A 23,890-nucleotide genomic window follows, 5' to 3' on the forward strand; every position below is an offset into this window, starting at 1 on the left:
AAATACGGAGTCATTCTCAACACCTCTCTTTCTCTCACACCCTGCAAATCTTTCAGAAAATCTTATAGCTCCCGCCTTCTGAAATATATCACAGAATCAGACCACTTCTCACTCCTCCACTGCCACTGCCATCTTTCGCCATTAGTGCCGCGACCTCCTAACTGGTCTCCGGGCTTCTCCCCTGGCCCCTGCATTCTGTTCTCCATATAGTAGGCATGGAGAGCTGTTTAAATCCTAAGTCTGATCCCACCACTCCTCTGCTGAACTCTACTCAAACAACTCAGCTTAAAGAGTCAAACTCAGAGTTCTCACAATGTCGTTTATGCTCTCTCTCTGGAGTCTCAGCTTTGTTAGATGCAAGTTAGTAGCTGTTAGTAGCAACATGGTATAACACCACCTTTGAAATCCAGAATTGGAATTCAGAGATAATGTGACCTCCCCCCATGCACAATTTTTAAGAGTCATATCTAAAATACAAAGCAGAAATAAAAAGAAAGCCCACAATAAAAGATGCATTTTAATATGTAAACATTCAGGCACAACTACAGTAGAAGACAAAAACATCTCCACGAATTTCACAAACACCCACTATCAGATGGCACCACCCCATTGAAAACCACTGCCCTTTACCATCTGGTCTGCCTTCCTCTCTCTAAACTAAACACCAGCCCTCAGGCACTTTACTCACTTTGCTCCAGCCACACCTGCTTCCCTGCTGTTTTGGACCAGCAAGTCACCTTCCTGTCTGGAGTCTTTGCAATTGCGGGATTCCCTCAGGGAGTCACGTGGCTCACTCCCTCCACCTTCAGGTCTTTGCTCAAACATTCTTTTCTCAGAGAAGCCTTCCCTGACCACTCTCTTTAAAATAACAACCTTCCTCTCCCCAGACAACACTCCCTCTCACCCCTCCCTGCTTATTTTTCTACATACGCTTACTGTCTGACATACTAGATATTTTATTTATATGATGTTGTCTGTGTCCACTCCATGAGGTCACTGATTTTTCCTGTTTGTCTTCCACTATATCCCCATTATGTAAATGGGTGCTTGGCACAAAGTGAGTGTTCAATAAATATCTGTTGAATGAATGAAAACAGTGAACAAGGGATATGAATTGAGTGAATGAATGAATGAATTGCTACAGACACCCAGCCATCGTGGCATTAGTCCTGAATGCCTGTCCTCTGCTCCTCTGTACCTCACTCCTTGCCAAACTTGTTCTGTCCCACATGCTTGTTGCCTTCCGCTGTATACATTCTTCATTTCCCAACTTGAAGCTTGACCTGGCTTCTTCCAACGTTGACTTCACATCTGGATTATGAATTTTGTCTCACTCCCAGGCATGATGAAATTGTGACAGCTTCCTAGCAACACCCATCTTGACCTCCTTCCTGCCTTCTACCCTGTGTCGCTCCCCTCCCCGCTTTTCAACACTCCATAGCTTTATCCACACATGTACTTGCCCTAATATGCCTGTCAAAATCCTCCTAGTTCTTCAAGGATAGATTCAAATGCCCCCTCCTTGCTCAATGAGGCCTGATCCACCATCCTGAAGTCAGTCTCATACCTCTAAGGCCTCTGAAGTATTTGTAACTCTTATGGCCCTCATCACAGCCTTTGCTGCATAAAATCTTTGTTTGCTCATCTTATCCCTTCCGCTGGAGTTTAAATTGTTTAAAGGCAGGGAGTAAGTCTTACTTATCTCTTGCGTTTCCCATGGTATATGAAACATGGTCAATAAGTATTAAATGAGATAATTTCTATAAACTTCTTAGTACAGTTTTTAGCATATAGTGAATGATCAATCCATACTGACTGCTCATACCAGTTCACACACAAGGAAGGCAGAGTCAGTTCCACTCCAGACGAGAGCCATACCACATGATGTTAGCTAGGTGAGTTTGAGAGCCTGTGACATGTCCAGGTCCTTACTTTTCACTGCCTATGTCTCTTCCTATCTGTAGCAGGTGCCCCATGTTTCCTGGACCCACCTGAGTGCCCCTGAAGCTGAAGGCACTTCCTGGCACAGACAGACTGATGGTTTTTATCCCAAGTGCCTGCGCAGGCCTTTTTTCTACGTCTGGTACAGAAGCTTGCTAGGCAACCCATAAGTGCAATCCATAGTTGAGGGAGAGGGTGCTCAATGTTCCTGGGGCCAACTCTCAACCAATTTGGATGGAGTTGTTGGAAAAATGCCCCAGTCTCCCTGGCTTCTAGAGGGACAATTCTGAAGCATGTTCCACATCGTTTCTCAGACAGTCTGCACTGGGACTGAGTCCTTGTTGCTCCTGACAGTAATCTGCTTTCGGCTTTTCTCTTTCCCTAACTTACTTCTCCTACTTCCTTACTTGTGCCTTCTGGGATCACTTCCCAAAACTCAAGTCTTGCTTGGGAGGGAGCTATTGTCACTCAACCTTCCCGAAGAAACGAAGAAATGGCAGTCTAGCCCCTTAGGCTGACAAAGTCCTACATGCCTCCCATCATGACACACCTTTCCTGTGGTCTGTCATCACCAGCTCCCTGGCACCAGATATGTCAATGATTGGGGTGGTGGGGAGGAGACAGGAATTCTTGGGTTATTGGCAGAGGCAAAGAATTGGGGGTGATGGGTGGGGTACATGTGGAGTTTAATCCTGTGTTTTCTGCTACCCTTACAGAAATTATCCCCCAAGGAAATGGTTGCAGTAACCCACCATTTAACAACAAAGGCCTACTCTCACTCTCAGATATGATTGCTTAGACTTCATAAGGAAGAATACTACCTTATGAAGACCACAATGCTATGAAGACACAAAGGACTCACCGGTTTGTGGCTCAGTTTTCTTGGTGCTGTATAAGTTCATTAAAGAGGTTGTCACGTGTTCACCAAAGCCCGTTTGCTCTTCTCACTGGGCATATAACTATACTATATCCTTCAGCCTCCTTTGCATTAGGTGTGATCATGTCTGAATTCTAGCCAGTGGAATGTGAACAGAGCTGATGTCCACCACTTCTAGGCCTCGACATTAAAAACCTCCATGGATAATCCTCCATGTCCTTAGTGATCTGCTGCCTGGAAGCAAAAGACTCCATGCCCTAGGGAATGGCAGACACAAGGTGGCAGTAGCCTGAAGCCCTGAATCACCATGTGGAAGATGCCTGCAGTGAATTGACTGTGAGAATAAATAACTTTTATTGGGTTAAGCTACTGAAATTTCAGGGTTAGTCATAGTATCTGGTGTCATGTCAACCAATACAAAAATTGGTACCAAGAAGTGGTGTGCTGCAATAAAAAAAAACTAAAGTAATATGGCATTGGCTTAGCAGTGGGGTGGTAGTTGGTGAGAAAAGTAATATAAGAAGCTGGAAAAAGGAAACTTAATTTGTAAAGTGGCGAGACATGTAGTAAAGTATTTCCTTCAATGGCAGATAGCATCCTACTAAGCCTGTAGTTCTAGAGAAAGTGGTTGGAAAGAATCAGAGTAATAGGATAGATAGATGTTTCCCAGGGCAGGGACAAGGGTGAGTTGAGTGAGGTACCTAGGATACAAAAGTCAGGAGGCAGTCTCTTGTACCACCCTGTTTTTAGCTAGACATTACAAGACACATGAAATTTATAGGAAAGATCAGTTTGCAAACAGAAGTGAAAGAGTCTAGAGAGAGCCCAGAAACACAGGGCCTCAAGGGTTATAAAGGCCCACCACTTCTGGACCTCAAAGAGCAACAAAATATTATTGAAACACAAAGGCCCTTTATGACTAACATGTATTAAGACTATTAAATATCTGATTAAGAATGTGAACTTCCCATCTGTCTTAGTCCATTCTGGCTGCTATAACAAATTACCATAGACCAGACAGCTAGAAAACAACAGAAATTTATTTCTCATAGTTCAAGAGGCTGGAAGTTTGAGATATGAGTGCCAGCATGGTCAGGGGCTGGAGAGGGTTCTCTTCTGGGTTACAGATTTCCATCTTTTCACAGTATTCTCACACCACAGAAAGAGAATGAGAAAGCTCTCTGGGGCCTCTTTTATAAGGGCCTCATGAAAAGAATGAACTTATCCCACTCAGGAGGGTCCTATCCTCATGACCTAATCACCCCTTCAAGGCTCCACTTCCTAATTCTATCACCTTAGGGGTTAAAATTTCAACATATGAATTTTGGGGGACATATTTAGTCTTTTGCACCATCCGTGCCTATTATTTCAGAAAGCTCAAGCTAGCTGCCATTAACTCAAGAGAGGGAGCCAAGACTCCATGCCCTAGGGCATGGCAGAACTCAAGATGGCAGTAGCCTGAGGCTCTGAATTACCATGTGGAAGATACCTGCAGTGGACTGACTATAAATGATGTCTAGGAAAGAACTTTGGGCATGATCATTACTTATGGAACTGTACCCCAAAGTCTTAATTCATTCCAGCATTAACTCAAAAGTCCGAGTCCAAAGTCTCATCTGAGACAAGGCAAGTCCCTTCTGCCTGTGAGACCGTGAAATCAAAAACAAGTTAGTTACTCCCAAGATACAATGGGGGTACAGGCATTGGGGAAATGTTCCCATTCCAAATTGGAGAAATTGGCTAAAACAAAGGAGCCACACGCCCCATGCAAGTCTGAAACCCAGCCAGGCAGCCATTAAATCTTAAAGCTCCAAAATCTCCTTTGACTCTGTGTCTCACATCCAGGGCACACTGATGCAAGAGATGAGCTCCCAAGGCCTTGGACAGCTCTGCCCCTGTGGCTCTGCAGGGTACAACTCCTGTGGCTGCTTTCAAGGGCTGGCATTGAGTGCCTGTAACTTTTCCAGGTACACAGTGCAAGCTGTTGATGGATCTACCATTCTGGGGTCTAGAGGACAGTGGCCCTCTTCTCATAGCTCCACTAGGCACTGCCCCAGTGGGGACTCTGTTGGAGATCCAACCCGACATTTGCCTTCCACACTGCCCTAACAGAGGTTCTCCATGACATCTCTGCCCCTGCAGCAGACTTCTGTCTGGACATTCAGGCATTTCCATACATCCTCTGAAATCTAGGCAGAGGTTCCCAAACCTCAATTCTTGACTTCTGTGTACTCATATGCCCAACACCATGTGGAAGCCATGAGGGCTTGGGGCTTGCACCCTCTGAAGCAATGATCTGAGCTGAACCTTGTCCCCTTTTAGCCACAGCTGGAACTGGAGTGGCTGGGATGGAGGGTGCCATGTCCCAAGGCTGCACACAGCAGCAAGGCCCCGGACCGGCCCACAAAACTATGTTTTCCTCCTAGGCTTCTGGGCCTGTGATGGAGGGGCTGCCATGCAGATCTCTGACATGCCCTGGAGCCATTCTCTTCATTGCTTTGCCTATTAACATCTGGTTCCTCATTACTTATGCAAATTTCTGCAGCCAGTTTTAATTCCTCCTTAGAAAATGGGTTTTTTTTTTCTACCATGTGGTCAGGCTGCAAATTTTCCAAACCTTTTTGCTCTGCTTCCCTTTTAAATGTAAGTTCTAGTTTCAAGCCATCTCTTTGTGAATGCATGTGACTGATCACTTTAAGAATCAGCCAGGTTACCTCTTGAATGCTTTTCTGCTTGGAAATTTCTTCCACCAGGTGGAGGTTGCAGTGAGCCAAAACTGTGCCATTGCACTCCAGCCTGGGCCACAACAGCAAAACTCCATCTAAAAAAAAAAAAATTTTATTCCACCAGACACCCTAAATCATCTCTCTCAAGTTCAAAGTTTCACAGATCTCTAGGGCAGAGGCAAAATACCAACAGTCTTTTTACTAAAGCACAGCAAGAGTAACCTTTATTTTGGTTCCCAGTAAATTCCTCATCTCCATCTGAGATTACCTCAGCCTGGACTTCGTTGTCCATATCATTATCAGCATTTTGCTCAAAACCATTCAACAAGTCTCTAGGAAGTTCCAAACTTTCCCACATCTTCCTGTCTTCTTTTGAGCCCTCCCAACTGTTCCAACCTCTGCCTGTTACCCAGTTCCAAAGTCACTTCCACATTCTCAGGTTATCTTTATAACAGGACCCCACTCCTGGTACCAATTCTCTGTATTCATTCGTTCTCACACTCCTATAAAGATACTACCCGAGACTGGGTAATTTATAAAGAAAGGAGGTTTAATTGACTCACAGTTGCACATGGCTGGAGAGGACTCAAGAAACTTACAACTATGGTGGAAGGGAAAGGGGAAGCAAGGCACATCTTACATGATGGCAGTAGAGAGAGAGAGAGAGCAAGAGAAGCTGCCACTTTTAAATCATCAGATCTCATGAGAACTCCCTCCCTATCATGAGAACAGCGTGCAGGAAACCAAACCCATGATCCAATCACCTCTCACCAGGTTGCTCCCTTGACACGTGGGAATTACAATTAAAGATGAGATTTGGGTGGATACACACATCCAACCCATTATATATACTTTTTTCTGGTGAGAGGCTTCATTACCCACCTGCCTGATTCTCAAAGGTACCCTAATTAAAGAAATTTGGAGTCCCATTTGATTTTACTCTCTTGTTATCTAACATATGCCTCTACCAGAGCATGGGATCTCATCCCCTTCCCCTTTTAGGATAGCATTTATAATGGTTAATTTTGTGTGTCAACTTAACTGGGCCATGGGGTGCCCAGACTTTGGTCAAACATTATTCTGGGTCTTGTGTCTGGGTGAGGGTATCTCTAGATGAGATTAATACTCAAACCAGTAGAATGAGTAAAGCAGATTGCCCTCCCTAATGTGGATGAGACTCATGCAATCAACTGAGGACCTGAATTGAACAAAAAGACTGAGTAAGAAGGAACTTTTTCTGTCTGACTGCTTGAGCTGGAATCAGCTTTTTCTGACCTTGAATTGAAATTTACACCACCAGTTCTCCTGACTCTCAGGCCTTTGGACTGGCCTAGAACTACACGAATGGTTCTCTTGGATCTCCAACTTCCCAACTGTGGATCTTGGGACTTCTGAGCCTTCATAATTGCATGAGCCAATTCCTTATAATAACTTTATATCTGTATTTGTCTACCTATTATTTATTGTCATCTATCTATCCTATTGGTTGTTTTTCTAGAGAATTCTGACTAATAAACCATTCTTCATTAATTATTTTCTCTGTGTTCTCTTTCTCTCTCTCTCTCTTCTCTCTCTCTATATATATATCTCTCTATCTTTATAACTTAATATATATCTTCATAACTTTATATCTTATAAAGATATATAATCTTTATAACTTTATAAAGTTATATCTTTATAACTTCAATCTCTCTTCTTGTATCTTTTTGTTATTCCAAAATGTGCCCTGGTCTCCCTAAATCTTAAAGAATCTTTTCTGAGATCCTACTTCTCCCTTAAACTGTCATCTCTTCATTCATTCAGCAAGAATTTAGTGTCTACTCCATGTCACCCAATGAAAATATAGAGGTAAAAAAATAGGTAAGGTCTCTGTCTTATGGAACTTTATTTTTAGAAGGAGAAGATATAAAGAAATATAAGTTAAGAATGCTAGGGCTGGGCACAGTGTCTCACACCTGTAATCCCAGCACTTTGGGAGGCCAAGGTGGGCAGAACAAGACCAGGAGGTTGAGGTCAGGCGGTTGAGACCAGCCTGACCAATATGATGAAACCTCGTCTCTACTAAAAATACAAAAATTAGCTGGGCGTGGTAGCATGCACCTGTAATCCCAGCTACTCGGGAGGCTGAGACAGGAGAATCGCTTGAACCCTGGAGGCGGAGGTTGTAGTGAGCTGAGATCATGCTATTGCACTCCAGCCTGGGCAACAAGAGAGAAACTCCATCTCAAAAAAAAAAAAAAAAAAAAAAAAAAAAAAAAAATATATATATATATATATATATATATATATATATGCTTTGAGTTGCATGAAGCCATCCTAGCCATGGCTTAAACTTTTCTCACATGACATAAAGTGCAAAGGTGGGTGGTTTCCGGCAGCAATTGCCATCAGGGACCCAGGCTCTTTCTCTATTTTTGCTCTGTTATCTGTGCATCTTGACTTTATGCCATAACTTTTGTCACTCATGGTCACAAGAAGGTCACAGCAGTCAAGGTAGAAAGAAGGAAACAAGAGAACAACAGTGTCTTCCTCCTTTGCAAGGAAAGCAAAAGTGTTCATCAAAACATACCAGAAGACTGACTTTCTTCTGTTTCATTGGCAGGAGGGATACCAGAAAAGTCAGCATCTGATATTCCTGCATCTGCTGCCGGAAGCAGCAGTTAAGAAGAAGGCTGGGCTGGGCATGGTGGCTCAGGCCTGTAATCCTAGCACTTTGGGAGGCTGAAATGGGTGGATTACTTGAGCTCAGGAGTTCAAGATCAGCCTGGGCAACATGGCAAAACTCTGTTTCTACTAAAAATACAGAAATCAAAAATTAGCTGGGTGTGGTGGCATGAACTGTAGTCTCAACTACTTAGGAGGCTGAGGTGGCAGGGTGGTTTGAACCCAGGAGGCAGAGGTTGCAATGAGCTGAGATCATGCCATTGCAGTCCAGCCTGGAAAAAAAAAATAAAGAAGAAGGCTGATAGCTCAGGTACAGTGTCCTCCTAAACACATAAACAAAAAAATTTAATACAATAACTTTAAAAAATAGTCAGTGCATAACTCCCCACTTGCTAAGTGTGAACTGTACAAAATGGCAACCTTTGAAAGAGTTCAGTATTGAAATGGAGGAAAAAAGTGGAGAACCTGACAAACACAACCAGAGCCAGGTGCTCAAGGTCAACATCAACAGTCATAAATCAAATGATAAATCACAAACCTTTGGTGCAATGTGATGACAATGGCACTTTGCCTCTGTTGTCCTTATCCCTAGAACCCATAACTCCAGTATAATCATGAAAGAACCATCAGACAAATCTCAGTTGAGAGATACTCTGCAAAATACCTTACTTCTACTCCTGAAAACTGTCAAGGTCACCAGAAACACTGTCAGAGCCACGAGGAGCCTAAGAAGGCATGGTGTGCACCCTGGATGGGATCCTGGAGCAGAGAAAGGACATTAGGTGAAAACTAAGGAAATCTGAATAAAGTATGGTTCAGTTACCATAACACAGAGCTATTGGTTCATTAATCATGACAAATGTACTATACTCATGTAAGATGCTAATAATAAAGGAGAATGGGTGTGGGGGGAAGGGGACCTATGGGAACTCTGTATACTATCTTCCAAAATTTTCTGTAAATCTAAAACTATTCTAAAAAGTAAAGTTTATTTAAAAAAAAAAAACCTTAGGGCTATGAAATAAATAAAATGGTGATAAGAGAGGGAAGGCCATGAGAGCTTCTTTAGATGGGATGATCAGAGAAAATCTCTGAGGAGGGCATGTTTATGCTGAGATGTAAGGGCTTCAAATAAGTTGGACATGGGAAGGGCTGGGTAAAGAAACAGAGGCAGAAGGGAGAGCAAACCAAAGGCCAGAAGGAGTTTAAGGGAGAAAGAAGATGCATTGGATAAAGCAAAGCAGACAAAAGGAAAGGCAGTTGGTGAGGTTGGGGAGGTGGGCAAGGCTGGTGGAATCTGCTCTTGCAGGCCAAGAGCAAGGAGTCTATAACCTCCTCTGGTTGGATTGTAGAAGGGCCATGGGGAAAAGAAAGGAATCAGGATGGCTCCTAGGATGTGGCAAGTAATATCATGTGTTCACTGAATTCTATCTTCTCTTCTCACTGGCCACATAGCAAGACTACATTTCCCAGATTCCCTTGCACCTAGATGGGGTCAAGTGAGATTCAGCTGATGAGATTTAGGCAGAAATGCTGTATGTTACTTTCCAGAATCAAACTGAAACTGCTTTTGGAAAGATGATGACAGTGAGAGAAATCTAGCAGGGCTGACTCCATCTTGCTTCTAGCCTCACAAGTTGGCTGTCTTCACTCATTACTGGGCATAAGTCAAGCTAAACATGAGAAGAATTTAGTTCATGGTTTAACTTTAAAGCAAGGATGGTAATAGTCCTTCCTTAAAACGAATCCCCTCCTTGCTCAGGGACCAAAGCTGCCTTTGTCGAACTAATGAAAGTCCATGAAATTAGGATTGTGGTGGTGGCAGCAGGGGGCAGGGGGGTGGCGGTGGGGGGGAAGGGGGGGCTGAATTCTCTGAAAATGTAGGCATAGTTTCCATAATTCCTTGCTGCTCAAACATCTGGTTTAGGGCTTCCTGATTCTTGAATCACTCTTTGCTCAATTAAACTCCATTGAATTTAATTTGTCTAAGATCTTTCTTTTAGCAAGCCACTGAGACCCTGGAGTTGTTTGGTGTGACCACATATTCCAACTAATGAGATTTAGACTGAGGAAAGGGAATTTATCTTGGATTTTTTTTTCCTATAAAGCCAAACTACTTGAAAGTATAATTTACCCTTACTAAATACTTTCTCAGGTTGTTACCATTTGGTTTCCATCCTTCCCGTTTGACTGAACCTGCTTGTACTAAGGGTGACAGATAAGGTGCCACGAAACACTGGTTCAAAAGTCACCTTGTTACCAGAAAGTCAGCCCGATCCAGACCCCAAGAGAGGGTTCTTGGACCTCATGCAAGGAAGAATTTGGGGCGAGTCCATAAAGTAAAGCAAAAGCAAGTTTATTAAGAAAGTAAAGGAATAAAACGATTGCTACTCCATGGACAGAGCAGCAGCATGGGCTGCTCAACTGAGTATATTTATAGTTATTTCTTAATTATATGCTAAACAAGGGATGAGTTATTGATGAGTTTTCTGGGAAGGGGGCATTGATTTCCCAGAACTGAGGGTTCCTACCCTTTTTAGATTGTATAAGGTAACTTCCAGATGTTGCCATGGCATTTGTAAACTGTCATGGCGCCGGTCAGAGTGTCTTTTAGCATGTGAATCCATTACAATTAGCGTATAATGAGCAGTGAAGTTGACCATAGGTAACTTTTGTTGCCATCTTGGTTTTGGTGGGTTTTGGCCAACTGCTTTACTGCATCCTGTTTTATCAGCAGGGTCTTTGTGACCTGTATCTTGTGCCAACTTCCTATCTCATCCTGTGACTAAGAATGACTAACCTTCTAGGAATGCAGCCCCGTAGGTCTCAGCCTTATTTTACCCAGCCCCTATTCAAGATGGAGTTACTCTGGTTCAAACGCCTCTGACAACCTCTGTAAAAACATCACTGCCTCCCTCAGGAAGGGGTTGTTGTTCTCACACCTGAAGGGGTGGCCTGCCCCTCCACACCTGTGGGCATTTCTCGTTAGATGGAACGAGAGACTTGAGAAAAGAAATGAGACACAGAGACAAAGTATAGAGAAAGAAAAAGTGGGCCCAGGGGACCCGCGCTCAGCATACAGAAGACTCACGCCTGCACCGGTCTCTGAGTTCCGTTAGTATGTATTGATCATTATCTTTACCATCTTAGAAAAACAGAAGTGGCAGGATAATAGGATCATCGTAGGGAGAAGGTCAGCAGTAAGACATATGAATAAAGATCTCTGTGACATGAATAAGTTTAAGGAAAAGTGTTGTGCCTTGATATGCATATGTAAACATCTCCATAAACCTTTTTAGTGCATAAAGAGCAGCATTGCCACTAGCACATCCCACCTTTCACCCTAAGGCGGTTTTCTCCTTTCTCAGTAAACAGAACATACAATCGGGTTTTACACCGAGATACACCGAGATGCACCGAGATGTTCCATTGCCCAGGGACGGGCAGGAGACATATGCTTTTCTCTATCTCAACTGCCAAGAGGCCTTCTTTCCTCTTGTACTAGTCCTCCTCAGCACAGACCCTTCACGGTGTCAGGCTGGGGGACGATCAGGTCTTTCCCTTCCCACGAGGCCATACTTCAGCCTATCACATGGGGAGAAACTTTGGACAATACCTAGCTTTCCTAGGCAGAGGTCCCTGTGAACTTCGGCAGTGTACGTGTCCCTGGGTATTTGAGATTAAGAGAATGGTGATGACTTTTAACCAGCAAGCTGCCTTCAGGCGCTTGTTTAACAAAGCACACCCTGCACAGCCCAAAATCCGTTAAACCTTGAGTCACCACAGCACATGTCTCTTGCAAGGACAGGGTTGGGGGTAGGGTCACAGATTAACAGCATCTCAAATACAGAACAAAATGGAGTCTCTTATGTCTACTTCTTTCTATATAGACACAGTAACAGGCTGATCTCTCTTTTTTCCCCACACACACCTGTGGTTCCATGCCACTAATTATACATTAAATTATACTAAACAAGAGTAGGCACCATTTGTGTGTGCTGAATGGATTCTGTACAACATGAGAGTCGTTTGTTTGCTAATACTGGCAACCTACACACCTCTCAGCTGTGTGAGCCCCTTGAGGATAAAGACGGTATTCTTTATAACACCCTGACCACCAACACTAACTTGTGGCTTGTCCTAGATATTTCCTAATAAATGCTGGTGACACAGACCCACCCGCTCACCGACTCGCTCACGAAGCACACACTTGACACATGTTAACCTTCAGGTAAAGTTCTGTTCAACTCCTAGCTGGATTCCTCCAAGAGTTGCAGTGTTCCTCCCATGGATAGGTGTCAGGGGAAGGAAAGCAAGGGAAGTTCTGCTGGTTTTTTTGCTTGTTGCTGATGTTATGATATCACTGACGAATGCGAAGGAGTGCAGGGAACTTACCACAAAATATGACTCCGTGGGATAATGAGTATTTTTCTTGTTGAGACAGGGTCTTGCTCTGTCACCCAAGCTGTAGTACAGTGGCTTGATCAACAGCTTACTGTAGCTTCTACCACCCAGCTATTTTTTTTTTTTTTTTTTTTTTGAGACAAAGTCTCACTCTTATAGCCCAGACTGGAGTGTAATGGCACAATCTCGGCTCACTGCAACCTCCATCTCCCAGGTTCAAGAGATTCTCCTGCCTCAGTCTCCTGAGTAGCTGGGATTACAAGCGCCCACCACAATGCCTGGCTAATTTTGGTAGAGATAGGGTTTCACCATGTTGGCCAGGCTGGTCTTGAACTTATGACCTCAAGTGATCTGCCGCCTTGTCCTCCCAAAGTGCTGGGATTATAGACGTGAGCCACCATGCCTGGCCTAATTTTTTAATTTTTTGTAGAAACGAGGCCTCCGTACGTTGTCCAGACTGGTTTTGAACTCCTGGGCTCAAGCAATCCTCCCACCTCAGCCTCCCAGAGTGCTGGGATTACAGGTGTGAGCCACTGCACTTGGCCAATGAGTATTTTTGAATTAAAGGCTCTCAAAGGCTAACAGATGCCAGAAGAGACTTTCCCCTATCTACATAAAGATTGGACAGGCCCACCAAGGAGAACAACTGTTTTTCCTCCCCACTTCCTGTCTCTCAATCCCTTACTTCTCCAAAGCACAGGCTGAAGTTCCCTTATCTGCCTAAAATCTGGACCTACCAAAGAAGAAAACATTTACCTCCAGTCCCTTCCCTGAGTTTTCATCAACTGAACCCATATCACAGGAAGTCTGCCAAGAAACCTGGACAGACTGTCATCATAAACCATCATCTGCTCTATGGGTCTAATGGACTTTGCCCCAGACTCGTGTATGTTTTTCAAGCCCATTGAATTCCCCTAAAAAAACATTAACCACATCCCTAAAGTAATCCACACTTCCCCATCTCCCTTTCCCCTAAGAAGTAGGGCACATAAGCATCTGTACCTTTTGGGATATTGGGCAAACACTCTGTGATTCTCCCTCTGTACACCATAGTAATAAATTTGTAAAGTCTTTCATCTTATTAATCTGCCTTTTTTTGTGAGCTGAATTTTCAGTGAAACTTCTGAGGGTGAAGGGGAACTTCACTTGGTCCCAACAAATGTAAAACAAGACCGGCCAGGTGCGGTGGCTCATGCCTGTAATCCCAGCACTGTGGGAGGCTGAGGTGGGCAGATCGTGAGGTCAGGAGTTTGAGACCAGCCTGACCAACATGATGAAACCCTGTCTTTACTAAAAATAGAAAAGTTAGCCAGCTGTGGTGGTGCGAGCCTGTAATCCCAGCTACTCAGGAGGCTGAGGCAGGAGAATCGCTTGAACCTGGCAGGCAGAGTTTGCAGTGAGCCGAGGTCATGCCACTGCACTCCAGCCTGGGCGAAAGAGCAAGACTCCGTCTCAAAAAAACAAAACAAAACAAAACAAAACAAAAAAACTAAGACCATGTGAATGGTTCTCAGGAACAGTCAGCAACCAAAGTGAAATGATTTGTTTTTCAACAGTGAATCCTCAAGGCTGTTGTTCATTCATTCACAAATATTTGTTGAGCACCTACTGTATGCTAGGCACTGGGTTAGACGCCGAGGATACAGTAGTGACCGAAATAGACACCATCCTTGCTTTTCCTAATTTCCTAGAGCTGCTATAACAAAGTACCATAAACTGGGTGGCTTAAAACAACAGAAATGTACTGTCTCACAGTTCTGGAGACTAGAAATACAAGATTAAGGTGTTGGCGGTGCCATGCTCCCTCTGAAAGCCATAGGAGAATCTTTCCTGCCTCTTCCTAACTTTTGTTGCTGTTCCTTGTCTTGCAACTATGTAACCCCAGTCTCTGTTCTTTGTCATCACATGGCATTCTCCCTACATGTCTGCATCTTCACAAGGCTGTCGTGTTTGTTTGTTTGTTTGTTTCCCTGAGACGGAGTTTCATTCTTGTTGCCCAGGCTGGAGTGCAGTGGTGCGATCTTGGCTCACTGCAACCTCTGCCTCCCGGGTTCAAGCGATTCTCCTGCCTCAGCCTCCTTAGTAGCTAAGATTACAGGTGCATGCCACCATGCCCAGCTAATTTTTGTATTTTTAGTAGAGACGGGGTTTCACCATGTTGGTCAGGCTGGTCTCGAACTCTTGACCTCAGGTGATCCACCTGCCTCGGCCTCCCAAAGTGTTGGGATTACAGGCATGAGCCACCGCGCCCAGCAACGCTGTCTTCTTATAAGGACACCAGTCACATTGGGCTAGGGGCCCACTCTTCTGCCGTATGACCTCATCTGAGCTAATTACATTTGCAATGGCCCTACTTCCAACTAAGGTTATGTTCTGAGGTACTACGGGTTAGTATTTTAACATCTTTTTTGGAGGTTGGCATCATCACACAATTAAAGATGAAAATATCATTAGTAGTAAGTGCTCCAATAGTAACGAGAACAACAAGAAATCGTAACAGGTGGGCTGGACATGGTGGCTTGCACTTGTAATCCCAGCACTTAGGGAGGCTGAGGCAGGCAAATCTCTTGAGCTTGGGAACTTGAGACCAACCTGGGCAATATGGCGAAATCCTGAGTCTACAGAAAGTACAGAAATTAGCTGGGCATAGTGGAGTGAGCCTGTAGTTCGTGCTACCGAGGGTGAGATGAGAGAATCGCTTGAGCCCAGGAGGCTGAGGCTGCAGTGAGCCAAGATCGTGCCACTGCCCTCCAGTCTGGGCGACACAGTGAGACCCTATCTCAAAAAAAAAAAAAAAAAAAAAAAGAAAAGAAAAGAAAAGAAAGAAAAAGGAAGGCTGGCGTGGTGGCTCACACCTGTAATTCCAACACTTTAGGAGGCCAAGGTGGGAGGATCACAAGGTCAGGAGTTTAAGACCACCCTGACCAACATGGTGAAACCCCATCTCTACTAAAAATACAAAAATTAGCCGGGCGTGGTGGTGGACACCTGTAATCCCAGCTACTCAGGAGGCTGAGGCAGGAGAATCGCTTGAACCTGGGAGGCGGAGGTTGCAGTAAGCTGAGATTGCACCATTGCACTCCAGCCTGGGTGACAGACCGAGACTCCATCTTTAAAAAAAATGAAATCATAACAGGAGAAGCTAAGCCATGATTGAAGGGGATGGTTGGGAAAAGTTTTTCTGAGGAAGGAACACTTAACCTGAAGCCTAGAGCGTTCCTTGGGGGGAGAGCAAAACTGAAGGGGGCCCCAGGCTGAGAAGAAACTTGACAGATGTATGTTCATACATAAGAGACCCTCCACAAAGGTTCTGAGAAAAGCTGAGAAGAAATAGTGTCTCTCTCTGTCTTTGATGATCTTGACGGTCCCACACAGTTACATGCAAGTGGAAAATTCAGTTACTCAGTCTATCAAAGAAGGAAGGTCTGTCTTATTATTAGGTTCTCCTACTACTTAAGTGGTTGTTTTGTTTAGTCTTTTTAAGAACCGTGTTGAATGAGCCAAATTTCATTTATATTCTTATTCCTTTGGATCTGGCCAAGGCCGCCAGATTTCTGGATTAGCAAAAATTGATTCAAGTGTAAGGTTTCAGTTAGCAGCTGCTGGAATCACTGTGAGTGTTCAGCATGACACTGTTTAGTGAGCAAACCTCCGAAAGTATGCTTTTACATCTACCAGTCCCCTCCCCAACAAGCCTCCAAAACCCAGCTATTCTAAAGGGAGTTAAGACTTCCTAAAGCAGTAGACGAAGAACTGAGTGTCAGCTCCTTGGTTGAGTTCAGATTGCCTCCGACAGCAACTGGGCCACAGTATGTGGCACACATTTTCAGAGCCAGATGGGGACCGGGGGTGGGTTGGCTCCCCCCGGAAAGGCTGTGCTGTGGCTGGGTGGGGTGGGAAGTTAGCCTCCCTTTTCAGGGACAATGTGTCCCACCCTATGCCGGATAGTGACAGATCACAGCTCAGCCTCCCAATTTCACCCACTGGCCTCCGTTTCCCATGTCATCTGAGGTCAGAGAGAGGCCCAGGCCAACAGAGGTTACTCCGCAGCCTTGCAGGAAGCTGAAGCTGTGAGAAGGATATGCTGCTCCATGCACACCCCTGAGGACCTGTCCACGGACGGGCCAGGGCTGCTTCCGGGCCAGCGTCCAGGTCTGCTGCTGAGGGCCAGGTGGTGTTGGAGTTGGCCGACTCTCCCTCCTCCATCACATTTTCCAGGAAGGGGTGGCTAGGGACGGGTGGTAGGTGGGGATATTGTCAGCAATGAATGTTGGTGTTTTTGACCAAGAGCCAAAGTATTGTGTGTTTCTGGGGGTCTGGCAGACTGCCTCCACCCAGGGAGACATGCACAACGAGCTTGCCATCCCAGCCTATAGCACAGTTGTTTGAACTTTGCAGGATAGGATGGGTGTGGGTGTGTGGTTCTCACCATGAGGATCAAGCCTTTTTTTTTTTTTTTTTTCACTCCTCTACATCTTTAAGCAAATGAAGTAAAGGAACTGACCGGTGGACTTGAGGAGTGGAAAGGGGCAGTTTATTACCATTCTTGCCAGGTATTTCCCAGGGTTAGAAGTCAATAGAGAGCTCTTTTCTTTCTTTCGTCCAATATTTGAGTTTAGGTCTCAACAGAGGCAAGTGGGCATTAATAATAGTTGTCCAGGCCAGGCGCAGTGGCTTACACTTGTAATGCCAATGCTTTGGGAGGCTGAGGCAGGAGGATCCCTTGAGCCCAAGAGCTCAAGATCAGTCTGAGCAACATAGCAAGACCCTCTCTCTCCAAAAAATTTAAAAATCAGCCAGGTGTGGTGGCGCGTGTCTGTAGTACCAGCTACTCAGGAGGCTGAGGTGGGAGGATCGCTTGAGGCCAAGAAGTTGAGGCTGCAATAAGCCGTCACAGCACCACTGCACTCTAGCCTGGGTGACAGAACAAGACCCTGTCTCTAATAATAATAATAATAATAATTTAAAAGTCCAGTTTGACACCATGGGAATATAATCCGGCCTTGTTGGGTTCCTGTTTATGGAAGATCTCCCTGCTGTGGGCTGACTCCTTCCTCACATAGCCCTCCTTGACCTAAGAAAACCCAGGAGAACAAAGGTGGGAAGAAATGTCAAAAATCCAGAAGGGTAGGCCGGGCGCGGTGGCTCAAGCCTGTAATCCCAGCACTTTGGGAGGCCGAGACAGGCGGATCACGAGGTCAGGAGATCGAGACCATCCTGGCTAATATGGTGAAACCCCGTCTCTACTAAAAATACAAAAAACTAGCCGGGCGAGGTGGTGGGCGCCTGTAGTCCCAGCTACTCGGGAGGCTGAGGCAGGAGAATGGCGTAAACCCGGGAGGCGGAGCTTGCAGTGAGCTGAGATCCGGCCACTGCACTCCAGCCTGGGCGACAAAGCGAGACTCCGTCTCAAAAAAAAAAAAAAAAAAAAAAAAAAAAAAAAAAAATCCAGAAGGGCCAACTTCTGAGCGACTCCGGGAAGTTTTCTCCCAGAACAGGGTCCTGCCAGCAGAGAGCTCTTCCTAAGGAACCGTGGTGCTGAGGAGTGGGTGGAGCTCAGCACCTTTCACACGCCATCAGATCACAGCCTGTTTCCATTAGGACGATGGGATGCTGCAGCCTGTTTCCCACCTGGTGTAAATTGCAGGGGCTACCGCTGCCACCAGCAGGGTATCAGCAAATAAAACCAGGCCTGAGGCCATTTGTTACAAATTTGAGGCTTGTGGTATTTGAAGCTGCACAGTCATTCAAGAGACTGAGTATTCCACAGAGGAAAAGGCTGGTGGGGCAGTGCATGTCCCAGAAGAGACCAAGTGTTCTATGAACCCACAAAGTCTGAAAATCTATCAGTAGAAATTTCTAAAACGTCAGAAATGCCAGATTTGGCTAATCAAAATTCAGGGTGTTCCATTAAGTTTGAAGAACACTTTTTTTTTTTTTTTTAAGGATAACTATGTCCCAAATATTGCATGGGAGGATATACTTATGTTTACAAGGTATTTGTTCTTCCTTGTATGCTGTTGGTGAGAATGTAAATTAGTATAGCCATTATGGAAATGAGTATGGAGGTGTCTCAAAAAATTAAAACTGGAACTGGCATATTGCTGTGGCGGCATATTGCTGTGGTTTGAATATGTCCCCTCCAAAATTCATGTTGAAACTTCATCCCCATGGTGGTGATATATAGAGGTGGAACCATTTGGGGAGTGATTAAGTCATGAGGGCCCCACCTTCATGGATGAGATTCGGGCCCTTATAAAACGGCTTGAGAGAGAGGCTTTACTGTCATCTTCCTTCTGCCACAAGGACACAGCAACAAGACGTGATCGTGGAAACAGAGAGCAGTCCTCATCAGCTGCCAAATGCTGGAGCCTTGATCTTGGACTTCCAAGCCTCCTCAACTGTGAGAAAATACATCTCTGGCCAGGCACAGTGGCTCATGCCTATAATCCCAGCACTTTGGGAGGCCGAGGCAGGTGGATCACGAGGTCAGGAGATCAAGATCATCCTGGGTAACACAGGGAAACCCCGTCCCTACTAAAAACACACACACACACAAATTAGCCGGGTGTGGTGGCAGGTGCCTGCAGTCCCAGCTACTCAGGAAGCTGAGGCAGGAGAATGGAGTGAACCTGGGAGGCAGAGCTTGCAGTGAGCCGAGATCACGCCACTACACTCCAACCTGGGTGACTGAGCGAGACTCCATCTCAAAAAAAAAAAAAAGAAAAGAAAAGAAAAGAAAAGAAAATACATTTCTGTTCTTAATCAATTACCCAGTGTCAGGTATTTTGTGGTAGCAGGACAAATGGATGAAGAAGGCACATGCCATCCAGCTATCGCACTACTGATTGTATATCCAAAGGAAATGAAGTCAGTATGTCAAAGAGATATCAGCGTCTCATGTTCATTGCAGTATTATTCACAGTAGCCAAGATATGGAATCAAAGTAAGTGTCCTTCATGGATGTATGGATAAAGAAATGTATGTATACAATAGAATACTATCCAGCCTTAAAATAAAAAGAGGAAAATTATGTCACCTGTGACGACACAAATGAACCTGGAGGACATTGTGCTAAGTAAAATAAGCCAGGCACAGCAAGACCAAAACCATGTGATCTCACTTTTACGTAGAATCTAAAAAAGCCCAACTCATTAAAGCAGAGTCAAACGGTGGTTACCAAAGACTGGGCTTGGGGAGATGTTGGCTAAAGGATACAAAATTTGAGTTAGATAAAAGGAGTAAGTCCAAGAGATCTGTTGTACAAACAATGACTATAATTGATAACAATGTATTATATACTTAAAAATAACTAAGGGAATCGATTTTCAGTGTTTTCACCACAAAAAAGTAAGTATGTGAGGTAATGTATATCTCAATTTATCCATTCCACAATGTATACATATTTCAAAACATCATGTTGTACACCATAAATATATACCCTTATACTGGTCAATTAAAATTTATTTTCAAAAGCACTTGCCCTTTATCTAAACTTTACATTTAACAAATCTTCATCTATTTTCTCTGACTACCACACCCCAGCTGCAGAATGCCTCTAGAGGTTTCTTTTTCTTTTCTTTTTTTTTTTTTTTGAGATGGAGTCTCACTCTGTTGCCAGGCTGGAGTGCAATGGCTTGATCTTAGCTCACTGCAACCTCTGCCTCCCCGGTTCAAGGAATTCTCCTGCCTCAGCCTCTGGAGTAGCTGACTACAGGCGCCCGCCACCATGCCCAGCTAATTTTTTTTGTATTTTTAGTAGAGACAGGGTTTCACCATGTTGGCCAGGATGGTCTCGATCTCTTGACCTCATGGTCCGTCCGCCTCAGCCTCCCAAAGTGCTGGGATTACAGGCGTGAGCCACCGTGCCTGGCCTGCCTCCAGAAGTTTCTACTGAAGGCAGAGGCCAAAGGAAACCCACTGTGAATGCTGATGTCTTATTCACTAGTCTTTGAACTCTTCTAGGGGCTGGCTGCCAGACTCAAAGCATTGTTTGCTTATGGGATGAATGTCTTAATGCAGGGAACCTGAATGGCCAGTTGTCATCAACCCAACCAAAGGGACTCCACAAAAAAAGTAATGTTGTTGTTCTGTAATAGGTAAATGTCAGGTAGTTCCATTCTCAATGGCAAGCTGATGAAACTCACCCTTTCTCCCCTGTTCAGAATCTGTTGCCAGGTGGGTGGCTCGGCCTATTCTTCCTCTCCCTTCCTTGTTGCCCTCTCAGCCTCTGCAATGGGCCTGTAAGAAGACCAAACCCCATCAGCTCCTCCTTGGTATTTCCTCATTCCACGATTCAGAGCATCTCCCTGAACCTGTTTGCTTGAGCATCTGAACCAATATTTGGCGGGGAAAGTGATTTAATTTTTTTAATTGAGGTGAAATTCACATAACATAAAGTTAACTTTTTTTTTTTTTTTGAGACAGAGTCTCACTCACTCTGTCGCCCAGGCTGGAGTGCAGTGGCACGATCTCAGCTCACTGCCTCCTGGGTTCCAGTGATTCTCCTGCCTCAGCCTCCCGAGTAGCTGAGATTACAGGCGTGTGCCACCATGCCAGGCTAATTTTTGTATTTTTGGTAGAGTTGGAGTTTTACCAAGTTGGCCAGTCTGGCCTCGAACTCCTGACCTCAAGCAATCTGCCCACCTTGGCCTCCCAAAGTGCTAGGATTACAGGTGTGAGCCACCAGGCCTGGCCAAAGTAACCATTTTAAAGTGTACAATTCATTGGCATTTGGTACATTCATGATATTGTGCAACTTCCACCTCTATTCGGTTACAAAGCGTTTCCTTCACCCCCAGAGAAAACCCTGTACCCATGAAGCAGTTGGCTGCCAGCAATTTAAATTTAATTTTAAATTTTCACATTTTTAATTAAGCAAATTTAATTTCAAACTTGTCTCTTTAGAAATAGAGAGCTCTCCCTCAGACGGCCCCTTGTGAGGCTGAAGTGAGGGGAACGAGAGAAATGGAAAGAGCAATTCTCGAGTTGAGTCAGTGGACAAGACTGGTTTCCAAATCTAATTGCAGATCTCCCACTGGTTTATAGGATTGAAGGCTGTGGATTAAAAGGCTCCAGAAAGACAGGTGTGTGTGTGAAATGAGTCCCTGGTGGTTGACAGAAGAGGGTTCACTTTAAGGGATGGCTTACCAGGGAAAGTGGCAGAAGCTGCCAGACTATGCAAACAATGGGGAAGGGAGTCACAGGGCATGAAAGGGTCTTGTGAAGGGTGTAACCTGCTCACAGAGCACATTCTTGGGGACTAGGGTAAGAGAAGAGGCTCCAAAAAAGGTGCACCATGGGCTTGAACTTCTGGGTTCAGAGGGAGCCAATGAATCACCTTGGGGAGGTGTCCCATTGCCCCTTGGCCAGTGAGAGCCTGAGGTTTCCTGATTTACAGGAGTTGGTTCCTTCTCAGAAGAATACTTGACTCTCTCCTCTCTAGAGAGACCAAGCCTCCCTATTGTATGTAAAATCTGGTGCAACTGCATTTTTGGAGACCACTGGTACTTCCTGCAGTGACTTGCTTGCAGCAGTTTTCTTTATTCTCCAGCTGGTTTCAGCTTCCTTTAATCTCTAGTTGTTGACAGCAGTCACTAGCTCACCACAAAGCTAGAAGCTTCCCAGTTTGGAACAGGGGTAATCCCCTTTGTTCAAGATTTGGGAGTTAACTATTGGGCCAATGCCCCCCTTTATTGCAAAGGTTGCAAGGAAAAGAACAAAGGAAGAGGAAGATCTGCTGGGACAGTTGGAGCTGCCAGGTGGCACAGAGCTGTACAGTCCTTCATTGAGCAAATGTTTGTTGAGGGCATGCTGGCACACAGCACTGTTCTAAAGATGCAAGTGGTTATAGCCCACCCTGAGCTACTGCATTTTATGTGCCAGGCACTGTTCTTGGGACTTTGCTTATATTCACTTATACTGAAGGACACCAGCCCAGCGATTATTTATGGGAAAGTGAGCTCTTCCCACCCTTGCCTCAGAGTGGGGGTTGCCCAAAAGTGGGGTTCGTCCCATGTCTATGCCTTCTCACCTGCCACCTCAACCACCAAGAGGAACTGAACCTCCCCTGCTACTCTAGCTCATGTGCAATAATCACAGGACACAAGGAAGTTGTGGTAACAAGAGCAGAAAAGTGGAAAAACAAATACCTCTACCCCTCTGCACAGATGCTGTGTCTGCCTCACAAATACCTTTAACCTCCATCATCTCGTCATTGCTCCCTTGCTCCATGGATGGAAGCAGCTGTCCCCTCCGTCTAGCTTTACAGACACTTTGCTTAAGCATCCAAGGAGATACAGTATTCAAATGGGATGCCCTGAATAACATGTCTTCTTTAGGCATCAGGCAGGAATGTCTGAAGGTGAAAAACCTTAAAACAAGTGCACAAGGGCCTTGTTGATGTTTCTAAGAATAGCGCTGGGAGAATCTCCTTGGCCTAGCCTGGAAGGTCATCATTCATCCTGGACTGGGGGGATGAAGAATCCTGCCAGTGTCATTCTTTACACTCTTTTCTGATAAAGATACTTTATTAAATGTAACTCAATGCAATTTGATTTTATATCCTTAAAAGATTTCTTTCATACGAACAAATTCACAAGGTAAAAAAAAAAACAAAAAACGTTTTTTGGCTGGATGCGGTGATGCATGCCTGTAATCCCAGAACTTCAAGAGGCGGAGGTGGGCGGATCATGAGGCCAGAGATCAAGACCAGCCTGGCCAACATGGTGAAACCCTGACGCTACTAAAAATACAAAATTAGCCGGGTGTGGTGGCAGGTGCCTGTAATCCCAGCTACTCGGGAGGCTGAGGCAGGAGAATCTCTTGAACCTGGGAGTCGGAGGTTGCAGTGAGCCGAGATCGCACCACTGCACTCCAGCCTGGCGACACAGCAAGAATCTGTCTCAAAAATAAATAAATAAATAAAAATAAAAATAAAATAAAATTAAATAAATAAAAATTAAAAATAAAAATAAAGTGGTTGTTTGTTTGCTTGCTCTGTCGCCAGGCTGGAGTGCAATGGTGCGATCTCGGCTCACTGCAACCTCTGACTCTCTGGTTCAAGAGATTCTCCTGTCTCAGCCTCCCAAGTAGCTGGGATTACAGGCACCCGCCACCACATCTGGCTAATTTTTGTATTTTTAGTAGAGTTGGGGTTTCACCATGTTGGTCAGGCTGGTCTCAATCTCCTGACCTTGTGATCCACCTGCCTCGGCCTCCCACAGTGCTGGGGTTACAGGCGTGAGCCACCGTACCTTGCCTAAAAAAAAGTTTTTAT

At 44.8% G+C, this 23,890-nt stretch overlaps 1 long non-coding RNA gene across 9 annotated transcripts in view; it reads right to left on the minus strand.

Annotated features, from left to right (window-relative positions):
- Positions 1-23,890, minus strand: part of LOC105483663 (uncharacterized) — a 131,306-nt gene that overhangs the window by 63,123 nt on the left and 44,293 nt on the right. For all 9 annotated transcript variants that reach the window (XR_011608946.1, XR_011608944.1, XR_011608949.1 and 6 more), the window contains one exon: positions 20,760-20,853. This is a non-coding gene — a long non-coding RNA (uncharacterized lncRNA). The remainder of the gene's footprint in view (positions 1-20,759; positions 20,854-23,890) is intronic.

The sequence above is a fragment of the Macaca nemestrina genome, chromosome 10 (assembly GCF_043159975.1).
Source record: "Macaca nemestrina isolate mMacNem1 chromosome 10, mMacNem.hap1, whole genome shotgun sequence".
NCBI lineage: Eukaryota > Metazoa > Chordata > Mammalia > Primates > Cercopithecidae > Macaca > Macaca nemestrina.